The sequence below is a fragment of the Herpailurus yagouaroundi genome, unplaced genomic scaffold (assembly GCF_014898765.1).
Source record: "Herpailurus yagouaroundi ecotype Mexico unplaced genomic scaffold, PumYag 202, whole genome shotgun sequence".
Lineage (NCBI taxonomy): Eukaryota > Metazoa > Chordata > Mammalia > Carnivora > Felidae > Herpailurus > Herpailurus yagouaroundi.
The window spans coordinates 8806672-8813958 of NW_024412433.1; positions in this window are offsets into that span (position 1 = coordinate 8806672).

Below are 7287 nucleotides of genomic sequence, written 5' to 3' on the forward strand. Positions count from 1 at the left end.
CCCCCCCCCCCCCCCCCCCCCCCCGAGGAGCATCTGGAACCAGCAAACCTGGAAGGGGGGGGCTCGCACGAAGCAAGCGAGGCACCTCGGCAGAGGACGGGGCTCGGGTGCGTGTTAAATTTCTGTGCATCATAATCCGTCTCCATTACCCCTGGCTTTCCACAAAGCCCCCCACACTCAGTCGCCTTGGGTCAGTTGCCCTTTATGGGAGAAAGGAGGTGGGAACATTTCCCAGGTGAGGTCAGACCCACAGACTCGTGGCTAAGATGGAGAAGGGCGCAGTTTCTCCCGAGACTTCCAGGACTGTTGTGGGGGCAGCCAGGTCCCGGCGGGTGAAATCACAAGCTCTTCCGTTTGAAGAGGAAAGGCAGGGTGAGCCCATAAAACTGAGGCCCTGGGGCTACTGATGGGTGTGGCCAGGACCTGCCTTCAAAGGGAACTGCTTTACCAGGGCGTCTGGCTGGCTCAGTCAGTGGAGTATGTGACTCTTGGTCTCTGGATCGTGAGTTCAAGCCCCACGTTGGAACCTACTTGAAAAACTAAAAACAAGGGCTGCCTGGGTGGCTCAGTCCGTTAAGCGTCCAACTTCAGCTCAGGTCATGACCTCACACAGTTGGTGAGTTCGCGCAGCTCGGAGCCTGGAGCCTGCTTCGGATTCTGCGTCTCTCTCTCCCTCCCTCTCTGCCCCTTCCCTGCTCACGCTCTGTCTCTCAAAAGTAAATAAACATTAAAAAATTTGAAGAAAAAAAAAACAAACCCAAAACGAAGGGAACTGCTTTACAGATGCGGAAACATATGGATCCGAGGTAGGAATGACACCAATATTTTGATTCCCAGGTGAGTGCTCTTTCCGCGACAGCACTCTGGGTCTCTGTGCCCTCCCTCCCCACTCCAAGACCCTCTCGGGCTCTTCACAGACCCTGCGCCATCACGGGGTGACCCACCTGCTCCCCAGCAGAGGTTAGCACAAGCCCGAGTGCCAGCCTCCACCGGATCAGCACCTGGCGGAGAACAGACATATTCTCTGCTTGCCTGTTCTGCCTCATTTGGCCCTCCAGGCGCCCTGCACCGGGCGAGGAGTTCTAAATAGAAACGGTCCCTCCTAACCGTCGCTCGCAGCGAGAGCTCACATCTTCTTTCCATTCCCGTGTGCCTGGCACAGGCTGGGCGCACAGCAGAGCCCGTAAATGCCTGGTGATCGACAGCTGCAGGCCTCACCCTTGCCCCAGACCTCGCTTCGAACTCGGGGGCAATTGGAGGCTTGGCTCCCCCTGGAGCCAGGGTCCCCTAGCACCTGCTGGAGATAACAGAGAGCAGGAGTCCTGCCCCCGAGCCCGTCATCCCCAGCTGGGTGAGGGAGCCTCGGCCGTCCTGGTAGAGGTGACGGCAATGCAGGAATAACTGGGGTGTCTCCCATCACCACTTACAAGTAAGGCCACATTTAACGTTCACGCAACAACTCAGCGTGATGGGAAAGGCCACCTGTGGCTTGGGGTAACGTTTCCGGTGATAGTGTCACACAGGGATTCGAACAGTGCTGAATTGGAGTAACTGAGACTTGAGGGGAGGTCACAGGGACTCTGGAAGTCCCTGGTGACTTACCCTGAGGCCCAGGGGACGATGAGGACACAGACACCCAAGCCCCTGGTGAAAAGTTGAGATAAAAATGTTCCATGACACGTGAAAGTAGAAACAAGCAACATTTCCAAATTAATGTATTTACCTGCTGTGGAATTCAAATAGGTATTTGAAAATGGGTGCCTGGGAACTATTACCGTGAGAGACATTTAAACAATTGCAGGCTCACCCTCATGGTCTGTACGTTCGAGTTGAATCTTCTCATTTGGAAAAATGATTTCTTTTGTGTGTGCGTCTTCTTCGTGGCCAGGTGGAAGATGCCTCATATTCAAGGTTGCCTTAGGTTTGGGCAGAGATGGCATGTGCCCATGGTTCCTGGAGGAACACAGGTCTGTGTAGGTGGAGCCAATCCAGATTCTTCTCTTGGGACATGGAAGGAGAGAGGGGTGGCATTGCCCCAGAGGCAGTGTCTGGGCTCCTGTCAGCTTCCCTGCCACACCTGGGTGACCCAAGGGCCTGGGGCTGGGGACCCCAGCATCACACCGACATCAGCTCTCTCTCCTGGAGGGAAGCCCTGGGAGGCCCCAGGAGGTTGCATTCACCTGCTGGGGTGCCCTCAGCAACTCTCTTTACCTGGTGCTTCTCCTGGTTACTTGGGGTAACTCAAACTGGTTTCTCCTGCAGGCAACCAAGAACCCTCCTGTTAGGGAAATGATGCTTCCTGTTCCAGAAGGAGAAAGGCTGGCTGCGGGGAGAGGGGATCAGGGCCTCCAGGGTGCAAGTGGGACTAGAAGATTCCCTCTTCGATGGGGGCTGACAAGGGGGTGTCATATGGACAGACCCTTCCCATAAGCCTCCGAGCTACAAGTAAGCCCTTTTGGATAATCTCAACTTCATCCCTTGGGAAACACTGAATGAGGGTCTTTTCTGGGATGAAAACATTCTGGGGTGGTGGAGGCAGGACGGTGGTCATAGATGGCCCCTGGGGGGAGAGGCACGGATTCTTCCCTTTCCTGGGGCCAAGGGGGCAGAGGCCTGACATGACCTCCAAGGGCCATGTCCACAGAGACCAGGGTGGTCTCCGCAGGAGGATGTGTAGGAACAGGAAGCTGCTCTGAGTTCTCTGGGTGCTGTGAGCAGCACTGGATGGAGTGTTCTGTCTACAGTCTGGGTACCTGGTCCGAGTTTTAGCACCTGGCAGCTGCCGCCTGAAGGTCAAAGAGGCGACAGTAAACTCACCTGCCCCACATCTCCGGGGGGTTCTCACTGTCCTCTGGTCTCAGACACACATCTCTCCGGGAAGCCGTCCCTGACCCCCAAGCCCCAGTTAGGCCCTTCCTATGTGTCCCCATCGTATTCCGGCTTCTCACATGGAGCTGAGGTGTGTGAGGGTCTTTTGGTTGCAGGAAACTCCCTCAGATTCCTTCAAGAAAAGCAGATGATGATGCTAACTACACGATTTTATAAATTTACTAAAACTTATCGCGTTGTCGAACAAGGAAGGAGGGTGGAGGGTGGGAGGGAGGGAAAGCCAGCTGCTTCATGGCCAGGACGTATATGGAAATAGAGCCAACAGGACGCTTAGCTCCACTGCAAGGCCACCTAGAGCCCTGGCCAGAGCCACCACAAGACTTCCCTGGGTGGGCCTCACGGGGCCTGGAACATGGCTCAGTGCTCGGAAGGACTAGAAGTTTCCAGAAAGTTTGCTGACGCTGATCTCCCCTTTCTAGCCTTTCAGCTCTGTCTCCTGCCACCGCTGCCCCTCCTAACGGCCACTGTCTTCACTGGCCAGTCCGCCTACGTTGATCGCTGGCATCCTGAGGATGGGCTGCTTGTGGGTCAGGCACTCACTGCTCGTCCAGTCAACCGCGGCAGGGGTGCCACGGGGCCACGCAGGGCGTGACGTGGCCACCTCTGGAGGGGCCGCCAGACAGGCGTTCTGAGGCTCCACGTGTCGGTCCCTGCCCCTAAGCCTGGGGCCACTCCCTGCTGTCTCACTGGAACACGGTCGCTCCCGTTTGTACCTTCTGTGTCTGCTCTCGAGCTACAACTGCAGAGTCAAGTAGTTACAACAGAGGCCGTAGGGTCTGCAAAGCCACAAATATTTCCAATAGGGCTCCTCGCAGAAAACATTTCCTGACCTCTACTCGGAACTGTAAGCTCTTGAGAGCAGAAGCTTAGTCTCGTTCATGCCTGGACTCCCCAAACTTAGCAGAGTGCCGGCATGGAGTAGGAACTCGATAAATCGTGGTAAATGAACGAATGAACGGCTCTGGGCTGGCTCTGAACCCTCCGCACCCCTCACTTTAGAATGAGCAACCTTTTCACTCTCCCACCCATTGGACAGGGGGAGCGACTGAGCCACTTTGCCCAGGACGGTGGGTTTCCCAGGACATGGGACAATCAGTGCAAAAGCTGGGAAAGCCTTGGGCAAAGCTGAACGATTTGTTCACCTTATGTTGAGCAGCCTGGCTTTTTTCTAAGCAGAAGCACCGCCCGCTGCACTTGGCCAATCGATCCACTACGGGTTGCTGTCTAGAACTGCCTGCCTGACAGAAACAGTCACACACATAAGCGCCTACGTAACGGCAACGGATTCAAACAAGCGGGTAAAAGAGCGAGGCAGTGCCCGAAGACGGTAGCCCGGGGGCTGGAGAGGCCGTGGCGGTAGAGACTCTGGATGTCACTGAATGAAGCAGCTGGGGTCTCTTCAGGCACAGAGGATGAAGAAAGACTTCCCGGGAGCTGGCGTCCAGCTGGTCTTGACTGAGAGAGGAGGAGTCCATCGCTGGCAGAGAAGAAGGAAGGCAGTGACCTTATTGGTATAGGAGGCCCCTAGTGTCCCAGTGTCAATACCAGATCCTGAGCCAATTTCTGTGACCAGCGGGATGGGGTGTGGCCAGCCAGCCTAGGGCACGCGCCCATCTCGGAGGCGGCAGGTGGGGCACCGACTGTGGCACCAAGAGCATCCTGTGGGCTGGAAGAGGGACTCTGGAAAGGAAATGAAGATGACTTGGTTTGGGTTCCTTGGAAAGCAGAGCAGGAAGCAAAGGGTCCAGCGACACTCCTTTGTTGGGGCGGGGGTGACCCCCCGGAGCAGGAGGGAGGGAAAGGAGCATCTGCTGGGAAGAAGTACAGGCCAGTTCCAGAGTGTGTTATGGAGCTTGGCCACAAACTGGTTGCTCAGTCGTGGGGGGCCATCCTCTGAGAGGCTGTGCAAGGGACTGTTTCTCGGCACGGTCCTTCAGAAGAGAAAAGGAGAAGAATGTGTCCACCGGCTCCGTCGCAGGTTCACTCCTAGCATGTTAATTGTCCGGACTTCCTGGCTGAGCTTGGGGGGACGCAGTGTCTCATTCCCCAATGTCCAGGGAAACCCCAAAGGCAAGAGGGGCACCTCCGGGACGAGAGGCTGCTGCGTTGTACGTGGGTGAAACTGGTCCGAGTCCACACACGGGGGGCGGTCTCCGCAGTGGCTGAGGCTCGTGGCCAATGGCCCAAAGACAAGTGAGAGGGGCCCAAAGTAGCACACAGAGGCGTCTGATACAGAGGAACTTGAGAAGGCGGGCTGGGATACAATTAGAGCGTCCTCTATCCTTCTCCAGACCAGCTCGGCTCCGCCTCTCACTGAAGCTGACCGCCGTTTGCACAAAGAGATAACCGGGGCTGGAGTAGTCATCGGGTTGAGGGAAGGTCCTCTGTCTCTAGTGAGGACCAAGTCCTTAGCCCACCCCCAAAAGAAAAGGCAGAGTGAGCTTCTCCCTGTGGAATCCAGAGTGGTCTTAAAATGCTGCTCGGCAAATGTGAAATGAAGCTGAAAGAAGGCATAAACTCCCGAACGCTTTCTTGCCTGTAGTAGAGAAATTCTAAAACAGAGCACTTGGGTGTGGCGGTGGGAATCCAAAGATAAACGGCTAGGTTCGAAATCTTGCCAAAGGATGTGGAGGGTTGGAAAGCAGATGGGTGGTAGATCTGGAAGGAACTGGGGTCTGCCCAGGCCTGGCCCACCGCTGAAGGGAGGCCGGGGGGAGCTGTTCTCACCGTGCGTTTGCTCATCTCACTGTATCATGCTCAGACCCCAGCCTTTCTCCAGGGTGGGAGCCAGGAGGTCATGGAGCTCAAGAAGCTGGGGGTCCCACCCCTTGGCCTCAAGGTCGGGTGAGGAGAGAGTGGCCCTTGGTGGCTGGTGGCGGGGTGCGGTCACCATCTGCCTGTGCGGGATGGTCAGGGCTTCTGTGGTCTGCTGGGAAGGTGGCCCAGGTCAAAGAGAGAGGTGACAAGAGTGGCACGGGGGAGTCATAACACGGTGAGACATTGAGCCTTGATGGCGCAGGATGAGATTTGACATGAACCCAACACACAGCTCCCCCACGGTATCCTGGGCTTGCCCCTCACGACACGGCACAGTGTCCCATCACGTCCCGTTTGTTCTGTGCCACTAGATGTGAGCTCTGGGAGGGCCAGGCCCGTTTCTTGTTCACCCCTCCACGCCCAGGACCCGCCCCGCTGCGGGCTCCCAGGTGAGCTCAGGGGCCCGTGTCTGTATCTCAGTCCAGGTACCGGGTGTGCCCCCCGCCCGGAGTCTGGCTGTCAGGTCTGGGAGCTCCTGGAGGGCAGGGCTGGTGTCCTGCTCATCTGTCCCCATTCCCTGGACAGGGCCCAGCACACAGTAGGACTCCAAACCATTCATGGAATGAACGACTGACATCGCCTCCTCACTCATTTCCTTCTTGGTTCCACCTCAGTCTGTGGCCAGGGCCAGCTGGATGATATGCAAAGAAACTTCTCTTAACTAGGAAAACTGTGACGCCCCCCTCCGTGCAGAGATAGGAGTGGGTTTCCTCACGGCTCCAGCCTCCCAAAGATGGGAGCACAGCCAGCGCGGAGAGTTTTCACCCCGGGGTGCGCTCGCCTCCCCCGAGGAGGGCTGGGCCACGTGGCTGCCCCACAAAACTGGTGGAAGATGGCACTCCTAAGCCAGCATCTAGTTCCCTGGGCTCCAAGCCGCCCGAGGGTGGCCGCTGAAGCCCTGGGACTCGGTACAAGTCACCAAAATACTGTTCTTTCCACCTCGTGTTTGCCCCAGTTCTGGTAAATGCAAGTTTTATTACCAGCAGCAACAGCAGGCCACAGCACAAAGACGGGGTCGGAGAACATCCAGCTGGAAACTTTCCTGGTCTCGGAGGCACAGTCTCTGCTCAGCAAAGCCTGGCCGGGGGATCCTCGGTGACAGCGGTCTCCTGGGTAACAGCGGGCCAGAATGGGGAGCTCGGGCCCTGCTGGGGGGTCTCTGGAGCCAGCTCTGCTGCGGGGGGGATTCACAAGCGGCAGAAACGACCTGGGTGGGTGCTGGGACCCCATCCACATCGCAGGCCTGGAAGGAGGGTGCACCTGGGTGGTCAGGGGCTAGGATACCCTTCGATGCCTGAGAGAAGGGGGCACTCCTGAAACCCCGCACAAGTCCCCCAGCCTCCACGGCCCAGGCCTGCCCTGCCCCCGCTACAGACTGGACATTTCTGAACGCTCTGAGAATCAGGTTTCTCTATCTCTCGTGAATTGGGAAGAAGGGACTTTTGCTCCCCAGACTGGTTAGGGCTGCCCCCCTTCCCAAACTACAATTTCCTAATTTCTGTCACCTTGCCGCCCACTGCTTCCAAAGCCCTCAATCCACAGAGGCCTGAGGATCCCCCGGGGTTGGGTCACCACGTCCCC